The sequence below is a fragment of the Notamacropus eugenii genome, chromosome 4 (assembly GCF_028372415.1).
Source record: "Notamacropus eugenii isolate mMacEug1 chromosome 4, mMacEug1.pri_v2, whole genome shotgun sequence".
Taxonomy (NCBI): Eukaryota; Metazoa; Chordata; class Mammalia; order Diprotodontia; family Macropodidae; genus Notamacropus; species Notamacropus eugenii.
In genome coordinates, this window is record NC_092875.1 from 375487438 (window position 1) to 375503681 (window position 16244).

The 16244-nt window shown below is 34.4% G+C and overlaps 1 pseudogene; it reads left to right on the forward strand.

The window, feature by feature from the left end:
* The first annotated feature begins 1836 nt into the window (after nucleotides 1-1836).
* LOC140498547 (phosphoglycerate kinase 1-like) lies at nucleotides 1837-6516 on the forward strand (annotated as a pseudogene).
* Nucleotides 6517-16244: the final 9728 nt, after the last annotated feature.

The window sequence follows — 16244 nt, forward strand, 5'->3', positions numbered from 1 at the left end:
TTAAAAGTCTGAGATTTGACAAATCTATATATGCTCCTAATCTGATTTATAGTTCATTTGGTTGGTTTGGTAACCAGGTATGCATTTATTAGGATATGTTTCTTCTAGGCTATTCCAAGTATGCTAATAGAGATATGAAAATGATAGAATATAAAAAAGGGCATATCTGACCATTTTTTTCACATAGTTACTGGGAACTTGCTAGCAAATTCAATCATTGTTCAATCTATTGTGAAGCATATATATGTGTATGGAAAACTTATGCTAGGCAATAATGGGGAGAAAATGTTTAGGGCACTAGAGAGCATTGTATTTGCTGAATATTTACTGCCTGGTTAAAGAATAGATAAATATCTGCTTCAGTAATGTGCTGATCTTCATGTATTTTGCATTAGCGTATAATACATGGATTATTCTTGTTTGATAAGCATGGCACAAATCAAGGAACTAATTGTAGTAAAGCAAGAATTGTGCCTCAAGCAATTTGCAACTCTTCATTTAAAAGGATAATGGAAACGCAGTCACAACATTTCAGGGTTTGAAAAGGACCTCATCTAGTCCAGCCAGTACACAAACAAGAGGCCCTATATGAAAAGTGATAGTCCAGTCTTTGCTTGAAGTTTCCTATACAGGGTATCCTCCCATTTACTGTAACATCCCATTAAATTTCAATGTAACAAGTATTAAGAAAGAAATTCTTACTTTAAGATTAAATCTTGCTGTTCATTTAAACCTAAAACACAAATTTAAATCAGTTTCCCATCCTGTCACTTATTTCTCAATTCTTTATAATTTGGCTTCAATATCATCCTGGAGCAGAATCATTTTTCTACACCATTCTAAATGGTCTCTTATTGGTCAAAACTGATGACCTTTTATCACTCTTCCTCCTTCTTATTATTCATGCACTTGGCATTGTGGACATAATCATACTGGATTCTCTTATCTTAGTGTTTTCATACCACTGCACCGTGCTGATTCTCATATTACTCTATGACCATTCCTTATCACTCTCCCTTTAATTTTATCCCTCTCCTTCATGTGGGGGGCACCCCATGACTTTTGTTTTGGACCCTCTATTCTCTATTATTCTAGATAGGGAACTCATCAGTTCCCATGTGTTTTAATTATCACATATATGCATATAACTCCAAGATCTACTTAGCTAGCTCTCTCTAGTCCTAACCTCTCTGTTGAGCTCCATTTCTGCATCAATTGCCTATTGAACATTTTGTTAAGCAGAGATCTGATGATATCACTCTTCTACTCAATATTAACTCAATGGTTCCCATTACTCCTAGAATTAAATATGAATTCCAAACTTAGACATTTAATGTCTTTCACAACTTAGCTCCAACATTTTTTTCAGCTCAATTATATATCATTCTCCATACATTCTATGGTCCACCCTAACTGGCACTGTTACTCACATTCAAGTACTACACTCCATCTTCTATTGTTGTTCTGGCTATTTCCCATATCTATAAGATTCTCCTCCCTTCCGTACACTTTTTTGAATACTTAATTGCCTTCAAATCTCAGCACAAGTGACATCTTCCAGATGAAGGTTTTCAGAAGCTATTGACTTAAATGCAAATCCCCCCTCCAATTAAAGTGTATTTATTTTGCATATATTTTATATGAACTTATATGTGTACATACTGATTTCCTTTATAGAATATCATATTCCTGAGGTGAGCAAAGACTGGCCCATAATAGGCACTTAATAAAAAGTGGAGAAGTGTAGATGCTAATCCCAGTGCACAGAATATTTCTTGGTTCTGACAAACTGAGCTCCAGTCTTAGTCACAACCACCCCACAATCTCCTCACTGTCATGTCTCTTTCCCTCAAACTGACCTTGGACAAGGTGAGCCTAAAGGAGAAAAGGGTCATCATGGGGATTAATTTTAACATTCCAATGAAGAACAAGGAGGTAACTGACAACCAGAGAGTCAAGGCTGCTCTTCCTAGCACCAATTATTTCTTGCTTAATGGAGCCAAGTCTGTTGTTCTGATGAGCCATTTAGACTGATCTGCTGCTATCCCCATGGCTGACAAATTCTCCTAGAAGCCCATGGCTGCAGAGCTCAACTTTTTGCTCAAAGATGCTCTATTCCTGAAGGATTGTGTGGTTCTAGAAGTGGAGCAAGCCTGTGCTAACCCACCTAATGGTTCTATCATTTTGCAGGAGAATCTTTGCTTCCATTTAGAAGAAGAAGGAAAAGGCAAAGATGTTCTGGGAACAAAATCAAAGCTGAGTCAACCAAAGTGGAAGCCTTCCAAGAATCCCTCTCCAAACTGGGACTGCCTAAGTCAATGATGCTTTTGGTACTGCTCAACATGCCAACAGTACTACGGTGAGAGTGAATCTGCCCAGAAAGTATGTGACTCCCTCATGAAAAAGAAGCTGACTTACTTTGCCAAGACCCTGGAAAGCCCCAAGGGGCACTTTCTGGCTATCTTGGGTGGAGCTAAAGTTGTAACAAAATCCAGTTTATGAGCAATATTCTAGAAAAAGTCAATGAGACAATCATTGCATGTGGGATGGTTTTCACCTTCTTCAAGATTATCAACATCATGTAGATCAGAACTTCTTGTTTTGATGAAGTGGGGGTCAAGATTGTGAAAGATCTAGTGAGACAACATACCAAAACTTATGGGATACGGCAAAAGCAGTTATTAGGGGAAGTTTTATATCTTTGAATGCTTACATAAATAAAATACAGAAAGAGGAGATCAATGACTTAGGCTTGCAGTTGAAAAAGCTAGAAAAAGAACAAATTGAAAATCTCCAAGTAAATTCCAAATTAGAAATACTGAAAACCAAAGGAGAGATTAATAAAATTGAAATTAAGAAAACCATTGAATTAATAAATAAAACCAATAGTTGGTTTTATGAAAAAACTAATAAAATTGATAAACCTTTGGTCAATATGATTAAAAAAAAGAAAGAAGAAAATCAAATTACTAATATTAAAAATGAAAGGGGTGAACTCACCTCCAATGAGGAGGAAATGAAAACAATAATTAGAAGCTTCTTTGCCCAACTTTATGCCCACAAATTCGATAATCTAAACGAGATGGATGAATATTTTAAAAAATACAAATTGCCCAGATTAACAGAAGAGGAAGTTGAGTACTTAAACAACCCCATATCAGAAAAAGAAATTGAACAAGCCATCAATGAACTCCCTAGGAAAAAATCTCCAGGGCCAGATGGATTCACAAATGAATTCTATCAAACATTTAAAGAGCAGTTAATTCCAATACTATATAGACTATTTTTGAAAGTTGGGGAAGAAGGAGTCCTCCCAAATTCTTTCTATGATACAAATATGGTTTTGATACCCAAAGCAGGAAGAGACAAAACAGAGAAAGAAAATTATAGACCAATTTCCCTAATGAATATAGATGTAAAAATTTTAAATAAGATTTTAGCAAAACGAATACAGCATCTTATCACGAGATTAATATATTATGATCAGGTAGGATTCATACCAGGATTATAGGGCTGGTTCAATATTAGGAAAACTATTAACATTATCGATCACATCAACAACAAAGCTAACAAAAACCACATGATTATCTCAATAGATGCAGAAACAGCTTTTGACAAAATACAACACCCATTCCTACTAAAAACACTGGAGAACGTAGGAATAAAGGGAACTTTCCATAAAACAATAAGCAGTATCTATCTAAAACCTTCAGCAAGCATTATATGCAATGGGGATAAGCTAGATGCATTCCCAATAAGATCAGGGGTGAAACAAGGTTGTCCATTATCACCACTATTATTCAGTGTGGTACTAGAAATGTTAGCTGTAGCAATTAGACAAGATAAAGATATTCAAGGAATAAGAATAGCCAAAGAAGAAACTAAATTATCACTCTTTGCAGATGATATGATGATTTACCTAGAGAATCCCAGAGATTCAAGTAAAAAATTACTTGAATTAATAAACAACTTTGGCAAAGTTGCAGGTTACAAAATAAACCCACACAAATCTTCTGCACTCCTATATATTAGCAACAAAGTCCAACAGCAAGAAATAGAAAGAGAAATCCCATTTAAAGCTAGGGTAGACAGTATAAAATACTTAGGAGTCTACCTGCCAAAACAAACCCAGGGATTATATGAACACAATTAAAAGACACTTTTTGCACAAATAAAGTCAGATTTAAGTAAGTGGAAAAACATTAGTTGCTCATGGGTAGGCCATGCTAATATAATAAAAATGACAATTCTACCTAAATTAATATACTTATTTAGTGCCATACCAATTAAACTATCAGACAATTATTTTCTAGAGGTGGATAAAATAATACCAAAATTCATTTGGAAAAACAAAAAGTCCAGAATATCAAAGGGTCTAATGAAAAGAAATCCTTGGGAAGGTAGCCTAGCGCTACCAGAACTAAAACTGTACTACAAAGCAGCAATTATCCAAACCACTTGGTATTGGCTAAGAAACGGAGAGGTAGACAAGTGGAATAGACTTGGCACTCAAGATGCAGTAGGCAAGGAATATAGCAACCTTCTGTTTGATAAACCCAAGGACCCCAGCTTCTGGGATAAGAACTCATTGTTTGACAAAAATTGCTGGGAAAATTGGATAACAGTGTGGTGGAAATTAGGCATAGACCCATACCTGACACCGTACACAAGAATAAAGTCCAAATGGGTACATGATTTAGGTATAAAGATTGATACCATGAATAAACTGGAGAAGCAAGGAATAGTGTATTTATCAGATCTATGGAGAAGGGAAGAATTTTTTACTAAAGGACAGATAGAAAGCATTATGAAATGCAAAATGGATAACTTTGATTACATTAAACTGAGAAGTTTTTGCACAAGCAAACCCAATGCAACCAACATCCGGAGGGATGTAGTAAATTGGGAAAAATTTTTACAGCTAAGCTCGGGGATAAAGGCCTCATTTCTAGAATATATAGAGAACTGACTCATATGTATAATCATACAAGTCATTCCCCAATTGATCAATGGTCAAAGGATATGAACAGGTAATTTTCAGAGGAAGAAATTAAAGCTATCTATAATCATATGAAAAAATGCTCTAAATCACTATTGGTTAGAGAGATGCAAATCAAAACAACTCTGAGGTACCACATATAAGATTGGCAAACATGACAGAACAAGAAAATGATAAATGCTGGAGAGGATGTGGGAGAGTTGGAACACTAATTCATTGTTGGTGGAGCTGCGAGCGCATCCAACCATTCTGGAGAGCAATTTGGAACTATGCCCAAAGGGCTACAAAAATGTGCATACCCTTTGACCCAGCAATATCGCTACTAGGACTATATCCCCAAGAGATCATAAAAATGGGAAAGGGTCCCACATGTACAAAAATATTTATAGCAGCACTCTATGTAGTTGCCAAAAACTGGAAGTCAAGGGGATGTCCATCAATTGGGGAATGGCTGAATAAATTATGGTATATGAATGTAATGGAGTACTATTGTGCCATAAGAAATGATGAACAAGAAGACTTCAGAGAGGCCTGGAAGGACTTATATGACCTGATGCTGAGTGAAAGGAGCAGAACCAAGAGAACTTTGTGCACAGCAACGACCACAGTGTGCGAGAGTTTTTTCTGGTAGACTTGGAATTTTGTAATAACGCAAAAACTTCTTATAAAAAAAAAAATTCCAAAGGTGACTCTCAAGGCAAAATGCCTTCCACACTCAGAGAAAGAAATATGGAAGCCATTCACAAAATGTAGCAGATCATGTTTGTGTATGTGTATGTGTTTGTGTATCATGTTTTGATTTGTTATATGATTTCTTTCATTTATTTTAGTCTGACTACATAGCATGACTATAGTGAAAATATACTCAATAGGAAAGTATATGTAGAACCTATACAGAATTGTATGCAGTCGTGGGGAGGGAGGGGGGTAGTGGGAGGTAGGTGTGGGGGGGATAAAATCTCAATTGTATGGCAGTGATTGTTAAAAATTAAAAAATAATAATAAAAAAATTAAATTAAATTAAATTAAATTTAAAAAAAAATTAACAGGACAAAAAAAAAAATTGTGAAAGATCTGATGGCCAAGGCTGATAAGAATGGTGTCAAGATCATATTGTCTGTTGACTTTGTTTGATAGCAGACAAGTTTGATGAGAATGTTAAAACTGGTCAATTGGCCTCTGGCATCCCTGGTGGATGGATGGGTTTGGACTATGGCCAGAGAAAAACAAGAAGTATGTGGAAGCTGTGACCCAGTCCAAACAGATTGTGTGGAATGAACTTGCTGGAGTGTTTGAGCAGGAAGCCTTTTCTCATGAACCAAAGAAGTAATGTACAATGTGGTGGAGGCCACCAAGAGGGGCTGCATCACTTACATCAGTGTTAGCGATACTCCCACTTGCTCTACCAAATGGAACACTGAGGGCAACAATCAGCCATGTGAGCACTGAGAGGTGGTGCCAGTCTGGAGTTGCTGGAGAGCAAAGTCCCACAGGTGACTGCCCTGAGCAATATCTAATGGATGCCACTTTCCTACCTGCTGGTTCCTGTGCACAGACCTTCCAAAGTGACCTTGACCTGCTTCCTATCCCTTTTCTTGGCATTACACAAGCTTTTCACTCATGACTCAACCAGTGTCCAGAAGATGGGGCAATGAGAACCCCAGAGCAGCTCAACTCATCGTGTTGCTTCCTCAGTGTATCTATTGTCAGAACTCACTTGAACTTCCTTAGCAATATGTAGATATAGATATGTGTATATGTGTATATGTATGTACATATATATACATATGTATGTATATATGTGTATATGTGTGTATGTATATATATATATATATACATATATATATTTATATATATACACCCACATACATATATTACCTTTAGAAAGAAAAATCAAAGATGAAGCCACTGTTAGGTATTCTCTCTTGAAATAGCTTGTTCTATTCAGTTTTGCTAGCAGTTGTTTCTGTCATTACCCACACACAATATGGAAACAAGAAGAAACTCCAGTTTGGGGTAGGGGAAAGGTTTACTTGTCAAATAAATATTTCATGAAAGTGCCAGCTCAAAAAATAGTTGTGAATTAGTTGATGGATTGAAATATTATTTATAACTTCTATCCATTGTCTCCATTTTACTTTCTGGGTCCAACAAGAATTCAAATCCTTCTTTCATATGATGGTCTATTTACGAGCCTACATGATGTGGTAGCAAAAGAACTACCTCTGTAAGTCAGGAGACTTAACGTTAAAATCTCCCTGATTTGATTAAATTGGAAACATACCAGTGGAGGTTAAGGGACTATGATTGTGAAAACTTTCCCGTATTAAGATTACTTCTAGGGCCCTGGTAGTGAATTAGAGACATATGATCATGCCTTAAGAAATAACTGTAACTTATCAGAACAAGTGTTGGTGGAGTATGAGTTGTCATATTAGCCAATCTGACAACCCCAGTACAGCAAAAGGTAATAGTTATGTATGCAACATAAGGATTAACAATAATGAAAGATAGATTATCATCAGGGAATAAGCATTTGTATTACACTTACTATGGGCTAGGCACTGTGCTAAGCAAATTTTACATTGTCTCATTTGATTCTCACAACAACCCTGCAAGGTAGGTGTTCTTATTATACCTATTTACATTTCAGCAGAGATTAAGTGATTTACCCAGAGTTGCACAACTAAATATCTGAGGCCAGAACTGGAGTCAGTTCTTGCTGACTCCAGGACCAACACTCTAGGCCCAACGCTCTATCCACTGAGCATCAGAAATGACAGATAAAGATGGATACACATCTTGTATGGATACATGCATACATACATATATATGTGTGTGTGTATACACATGCTATTAAAATTTTCAAAGTGTCTCACAAATATCTACTTATTTGATCATTGTAATCTTGTGAAATAAGTAGTATTGTTAATCACATTTGGCAGATAATCAACCTAAGACTTAGAGGGTATAAGTGACTTACACAAGGTAGCTGATAGGAGCTATTCACTATGTTCTGTAAAATGTACAGAAAGACATTAAGTGGAACTTTAATTAAAGCAGTTCATAATTTAAAGTCTGTCACCACAGATCAAGTGACAAAGTCAACATAGAATTAATTTTTTCCTTAATGGTTGCAAAAGCATTGACTGAATCATGACATAGTCACTCCATAATAAGACAAAGCTATCATACTGGATCAACTATACATTGATTCAAGCCATTTCTCTTGGGACAAGCTGCACACATGCAATCCAGTAAGCCATCAATCTATGAGAATTAGCTCATTTCTTTTTCAGTCTTAAAATTATAAGGTGATCCTTGATTTTTAACTTTTCTCTTATTTAATATTTTATTTTTCCAAATTACTCATAAATTTTTTTAACATTTCTTTTTATTCAGATTTTTAGTTCCAAGTTCTCTCCCTCCCTTCCTCTTCTCCCCTCCCCTTTGAGAATCAAGCATTTTGAGATATATTATGCATGTGAAGTCATGTAAAACACATTTCTATGTAAGTCATTCCATGAAAGAAAACACAGACAAAAACCCAAGAAAAATAAAGAAAGTAAAGAAAAAGTATATTTGATCTGAATTCAGACTCCACAAGATTTTTCTCTGGAGATGAACAGCACTTTTCATCATAAGTATTACAGAAGTATGTTTATCACTAAGAATAGCCAAGTTATCCATAGTAGATCATCATGCAACATTATAGTTGTGTACAGAGTTCAACTAGTTCTGTTCATTTCACTTTGCATCAGTTCATAAAAGTCTTTCCAGGTTTTGCTGAGAGCATTATGCTTATAATTTCTTAAAGCACAATGATATTTCATCGCAGCATATACAACTTTTTTAACCATTCCCCAATCAATGGAAATCCTTTCGATTTCCAATTCTTTACCACCATTAAAAGTATTGCTATAATCATTTTTGTACACATAGATCCTTTTACCTCTTTTAAATCTCTTTGAGATACAGACCTAATAGTGATATTGCTTAGTCAAAGGGTATGCATGGTTTTAAAGCCTTTTGGGCATATTTCCAAATTGCTCTCCAATATGGTTAAATCAGTATACAACTTCACCAATAGTACATTGGTGTTTCAATTTTCCCACATCCCCTGCAATATTTATCATTTTCCTTTTCTGTCAAAATGACAAATGTGAAGTAGTATCTCAGAGTTGTTTTAATTTTCATGTTTCTCTTCAGTAGTGATTTAGAGCAAGTGGTCTTTGATTTTTAAACACAATATGTTCATGTAATGATTTTAAGGATGAGTAAAACTAAAAAGATTGTTATAAGATGAAACTGACCACATATGTCCTGTATCTTGATTGTGATTTTCAGTTCATACATCAGAGGAAATTGACCAATGAAGTAGTAAACATGCACAAAGGAAAGGATTTTTAGATCTGTATTGGATAAGATGAAAGAATATTGGTTAAAGTGTCAAAAATAGTCAATACCTAGAGAGTACAAAGTAAAATCTTGAGAAATCTTAAGAAAATATAACATTGTTTATTTTATTGCAATCCTCAAATGACCTTTTAGGGAAAAACTATAGAAGTGGAAAGCATCCCTCATGGTTGCAGTTTGCTCTGTAAATTGTCTCTGCCCTGTCTTTGTATAAAGAAGTTCATTAAATCTGACCTGATTGAGATCTGATGTCTTGGGAATCTACTTTATCACAGAGTGGTTTGTAAGAAGGTCATGCTCAATGACATTGCAGGTACCCTTAAACATACTTATTTTGACAGCATAAATATTTCACTTGCAGTCGAACAGGATAATTAAAATGATTTCTGTGGCTGGGATTTGGATGCTTAGAGAAGGACTCCATGCCCAGCACTCTTGAAGGATTTATGAATTAAATTTGCCCGCTGAGCTGCAACAAAGGTGACAGCAACTCCAGTTTACAGCCCTGTTTTTAATTTCAACATGATATGCATGGCCAGAAATAACAACAGTAATTTCCTTTTTACAAGCATTATTACTTATAAATCATGTCAGTTGCATAACTGCATTAATTTGAAAGGATGAGCAGATAACAGCTCTGAAACAGCTTCATCTGTTTTCTAATCATCATTTCCCCAAAGGAGTGTAAAAAATATACAAAAGACAACCTTTTTACTTTTCCCTTTAACATATTTTCAAGGATTGTATTTTTGTTTGACAAGAGTAAATAAATAGAATAGATGTATGCTTACTAAATGTTGCCCTGCCATATTAAAAAAAATAATCATGAATACTTATGCTATTTCCATATGACTGAAAATATTTGTATATTTGGATACAGGCAGAAATTTGGATTTTCATCTGTGTATTTGGCATATATAGAGAGTTTATGTCTGAATAGACTTTGAAGAAGACCACATGTATCACAATATCAACCAGCTGCACAATTGCAGCCCATCATCACTGTCTAATCAATTACACAATGATTCAAAGTGGCAATCAAAATGACTCAAATAATAGATTGCCATTTGTAATTAACAAAATCAAGTATTATTAACAAATACTTGTTACTACTTCTTTTGACAGATTTTGACAGAATTAACTATCCCCCCAAATAAAACATACTATTTTAGTGGTCGGGGAAGTAATAAAGATATGCATTGAAAGAGAATAATTTGATGAGGGAAGGATTACAAAATGAAGAAAAATATTACGAAAATGTAATTAAAATATTAGGGAAAACATTTAATTTAGGCTAAAAATTTTCTGTTTCCTTTTTATCAGGTCTGAAAATTGTATTTAGTAATTTTTTTCAAATAATTTAGTAAAAATTGCATTTTCCCATTTAAGAAGGTTCAGAAAAACTAGTAACAATCAACACTGAGAATTTTTTTTATAAATAGGATCAGAAAATGCAAAGAAGTTTCCACTACATTGCATATTAGGTTAGACATTCTTTTTCTGAAAATAAGCAGAAAGAAAATGGTAGAATTCATTTCTTCTAATGACCAAAGGAATTAAACTTTTCTTTTTCATGGTACATTCTGATGTCTTAATTTTTAGTGCTAATGATAAATACTAGCAAATATACAAGCATGAAAATAATTGCAGTTTATGTGCTAACGTTCTGAATTGAGTATATTTTGACATCTTTTTTGACAAATTGTATGAGGGACCTGATAATTGGCAATATACTCAATCCAGATACATATTAATACATTATATATTCATCATAAAAGGGGTATAAAGTAAAATGGCAAAACTATGGAAAATATGGTCAGAACTTGAAGACAATAGAACCTTGTAGATCATGTAGTCCATAATTCTATACATTATCAGTACTTTAAGAAAAAAAATGATATTTTTCTGAGACTGCTCTTAATTCTAGAAAAAAATAGTATGTAACTCAAAAGATCAAAATCCAGCTTGAAGGCAAAATAGCATTAATAATATAATTAAATTTCCAAACTAGCCTCTGTTGATTTCCATGCTGTTAGTTATGAAGAGGGAGAAATAATTTGAGATTGATTTAGAGAAGCAGGAGCTAGTCTATGGTTTCACAAAGGTTGACAGAGCTTGCTGCAAAGAGACAGAGAAGGAAAATTTAAAAATAGTAGATATTCATTAATTTATGACCTCCTCATTATTCAGAGTTGGCTTTAAGTTATTTAAACAATTATTAAAAAATTATTTAAAATATTAGCTTTCATTTTTTTGCTTTGAGTTCCAAATTCTATCACTCATTAAAGCCTTTCCTCCATGTACTGAGAAAACAAGCAATGCAATGACCATTATACATGTGAAGGCATGCAAACCATTTCCTTATTTACCTTGTCAAAAAAGAAATAAAATTAAACAAATTTAAAAATAGACTTCAATCTGAAATTAGAGTTTACCGATTCTTTCTCTAGAGGTATACACATTTTTTAAATAATATTTTTTATAATCTATTATAAATCATTTGGAATTTTGAATTAATGCATTCCTCAGAGTACCTAAGTCATTCACAACAGATCATAATTATGATATTATTTCTACTGTGTACTTTGTTCTCTTGGTCCTGTTGACTTAATTTTGCAACATTTCTCATAAGTCTTCCCAGGTTTTTGTTTTGTTTTGTTTTGTTTTCCCTGAACTCACACCCTTTGTCAATTTTTTTTCTTGGAAAGTATTTATTTATTGTTTTTTAAATTTAATTTGTTTTAGTCGGCCAATATCTCAGCCTTCCACCCTACCCTACCGCACTCCCCAGTTGAGAAAATAACAGAAACAAAACCCACTATAAACATGTATAGTCAGCTGAAACAAATTTCCACATTAGTCACATCCAAAAGAAGTCTGTCTCATCCTCCATTCTGGGTCCTTTATCTCTCAGTCAAGAAGTAAGTTGCATGTTTCATCATTAGCCCTCTGAAATTCTGGTTGGTCATTATGCTGATACAAGTTCAACACAATAGTATTCCATCACATTTACATGCCTTAACCTATTCATTCATTGTCCAATTTATGGGGATCCCATCAGATTCCTCTCAGATTATTGCTGCCTCAAATATTTTCTGTATCCTTACTGGTTTTTGGCTTAGCACTAATTCTTCACTTAATCTTGCCTCCCTCTAATTCCCCTTTTGCCCTTCTTCCGTTTCCTTGTTCGTAAGTTATTCTTGGCTTTAAGCTCTTATTCTTGCATTCTAGAATATCATATTCTAAGTTCTCTCCTTTATGTTGATGGTTACTATATCACATGTGATTGTAATTGTGGCTTTTTGGTACCTAAATACTTTCTTTCTGGCTACTTATGCTATCTTTTCTCTGGATTTTGGCTATGATATTCCTGGGAGTTTTCTTTTTTTTTTTTTTATTTTGTAATGTTTAACAATCACTGCCATACAATTGCGATTTTATCCCTCCCCACCTACTCCCCACTACCCCCCTCCCTCCCCACGACTGCATACAATTCTGTATAGATTCTACATATACTTTCCTATTGAGTATATTTTCACTATAGTCATGCTATGTAGTCAGACTAAGATAAATGAAAGAAATCATATAACAAATCAGAACATGATACACAAACACATACACATACACAAACATGATCTGCTACAATATGTGAGTGACTTCCATATTTCTCTCTCTGAGTGTGGCAGGCATTTTGCCTTGAGATCCTCCATTGGGATTTTTTTTTTTTTTTTTTTTTTGGTAAGAAGTTCTTGTGTTATTACAAAAATCTAGGTCTACCAGAAAAAACTCTCACACACTGTGGTTGTTGTTGTGCATGACGTTCTCCTGGTTCTGCTCCTTTCACTCAGCATCAGGTCATATAAGTCCTTCCAGGCCTCTCTGAAGTCTTCTTGTTCATCATTTCTTATGGCACAATAGTACTCCATTACATTCATATACCATAATTTATTCAGCCATTCCCCAATTGATGGACATCCCCTTGACTTCCAGTTTTTGGCAACTACATAGAGTGCTGCTATAAATATTTTTGTACATGTGGGACCCTTTCCCATTTTTATGATCTCTTGGGGATATAGTCCTAGTAGCGATATTGCTGGGTCAAAGGGTATGCACATTTTTGTAGCCCTTTGGGCATAGTTCCAAATTGCTCTCCAGAATGGTTGGATGCGCTCGCAGCTCCACCAACAATGAAATAGTGTTCCAACTCTCCCACATCCTCTCCAGCATTTATCATTTTCTTGTTCTGTCATGTTTGCCAATCTTATAGGTGTGATGTGGTACCTCAGAGTTGTTTTGATTTGCATCTCTCTAACCAATAGTGATTTAGAGCATTTTTTCATATGATTATAGATAGCTTTAATTTCTTCCTCTGAAAATTACCTGTTCATATCCTTTGACCATTGATCAATTGGGGAATGACTTGTATGATTATACATATGAGTCAGTTCTCTATATATTCTAGAAATGAGGCCTTTATCCCCGAGCTTAGCTGTAAAAATTTTTCCCAATTTACTACATCCCTCCGGATGTTGGTTGCATTGGGTTTGCTTGTGCAAAAACTTCTCAGTTTAATGTAATCAAAGTTATCCATTTTGCATTTCATAATGCTTTCTATCTGTCCTTTAGTAAAAAATTCTTCCCTTCTCCATAGATCTGATAAATACACTATTCCTTACTTCTCCAGTTTATTCATGGTATCAATCTTTATACCTAAATCATGTACCCATTTAGACTTTATTCTTGTGTACGGTGTCAGGTATGGGTCTATGCCTAATTTCCGCCACACTGTTATCCAGTTTTCCCAGCAATTTTTGTCAAACAATGAGTTCTTATCCCAGAAGCTGGGGTCCTTGGGTTTATCAAACAGAAGGTTGCTATATTCCTTGCCTACTGCATCTTGAGTGCCAAGTCTATTCCACTTGTCTACCTCTCCGTTTCTTAGCCAATACCAAGTGGTTTTGATAATTGCTGCTTTATAGTACAGTTTGAGGTCTGGTAGCGCTAGGCCACCTTCCCAAGCATTTCTTTTCATTAGTCCCTTTGATATTCTGGACCTTTTGTTTTTCCATATGAATTTTGATATTATTTTGTCCAGCTCTAGAAAGTAATTGTCTGATAGTTTAATTGGTATGGCACTAAATAAGTATATTAATTTGGGTAGAATTGTCATTTTTATTATATTATCACAGCCTACCCATGAGCAACTAATGTTTTTCCACTTACTTAAATCTGACTTTATTTGTGCAAAAAGTGTCTTGTAATTGTGTTCATATAATCCCTGGGTTTGTTTTGGCAGGTAGACTCCTAAGTATTTTATACTGTCTACCCTAACTTTAAATGGGATTTCTCTTTCTATCTCTTGCTGTTGGACTTTGTTGCTAATATATAGGAATGCAGAAGATTTGTGTGGGTTTATTTTGTACCCTGCAACTTTGCCAAAGTTGTTTATTAATTCTAGTAATTTTTTACTTGAATCTCTGGGATTCTCTAGGTAAATCATCATATCATCTGCAAAGAGTGATAACTTAGGATCTTCTTTGGCTATTTTAATTCCTTGGATATCTTTATCTTGTCTAATTGCTACAGCTAACATTTCTAGTACCATATTAAATAATAGTGGTGATACTGGACAACCTTGTATCACCCCTGATCTTATTGGGAATGCATCTAGCTTATCCCCATTGTATATAATTCTTCCTGAAGGTTTTAGATAGATACTGCTTATTATTTTATGGAAAATTCCCTTTATTCCTACATTCTCCAATGTTTTTAGTAGGAATGGATGTTGTATTTTGTCAAAAGCTTTTTCTGCATCTATTGAGATAATCATGTGGTTTTTGTTAGCTTTGTTGTTGATGTGATCGATGATGCTAATAGTTTTCCTAATACTGAACCAGCCCTATAGTCCTGGTATGAATCCTACCTGATCATAATGTATTAATCTTGTGATAAGATGCTGTATTCGTTTTGCTAGAATCTTATTTAAAATTTTTGCATCTATATTCATTAGGGAAATTGGTCTATAATTTTCTTTCTCTGTTTTGTCTCTTCCTGGTTTGGGTATCAAAACCATATTTGTATCATAGAAAGAATTTGGGAGGACTCCTTCTTCCCCAATTTTCAAGAATAGTGTATGTAGTATTGGAATTAACTGTTCTTTAAATGTTTGATAGAATTCACTTGTGAATCCATCTGGCCCTGGAGATTTTTTCCTAGACAGTTCATTGATGTCTTGTTCAATTTCTTTTTCTGAGATGGGGTTGTTTAAGTATTCAACTTCCTCTTCTCTTAATCTGGGCAATTTGTATTTTTTAAAATATTCATCCATCTCGTTTAGATTATCGAATTTGTGGGGATAAAGTTGGGCAAAGTAGTTTCTAATTATTGTTTTAATTTCCTCCTCATTGGAGGTGAGTTCACCCCTTTCATTTTTAATATTAGTAATTTGATTTTCTTCTTTCTTTTTTTTAATCAGATTGACCAAAGGTTTATCAATTTTATTAGTTTTTTCATAGAACCAACTAATGGTTTTATTTATTAATTCAATAGTTTGGTTTTCAGTATTTCTAATTTGGAATTTACTTGGGGATTTTCAATTTGTTCTTTTTCTAGCTTTTTGAACTGCAAGCCTAAGTCATTGATCTCCTCTTTCTCTATTTTATTTATGTAAGCAATCAGAGATATAAAACTTCTCCTAATAACTGCTTTGGCAGTATCCCATAAGTTTTGGTATGTTGTCTCACTGTTGTCATTCTCTCGAATGAAATTGTTGATTGTTTCTATGATTTCTTCTTTAACCCAACCCTTCTTTAGAATTAGATTATTTAGT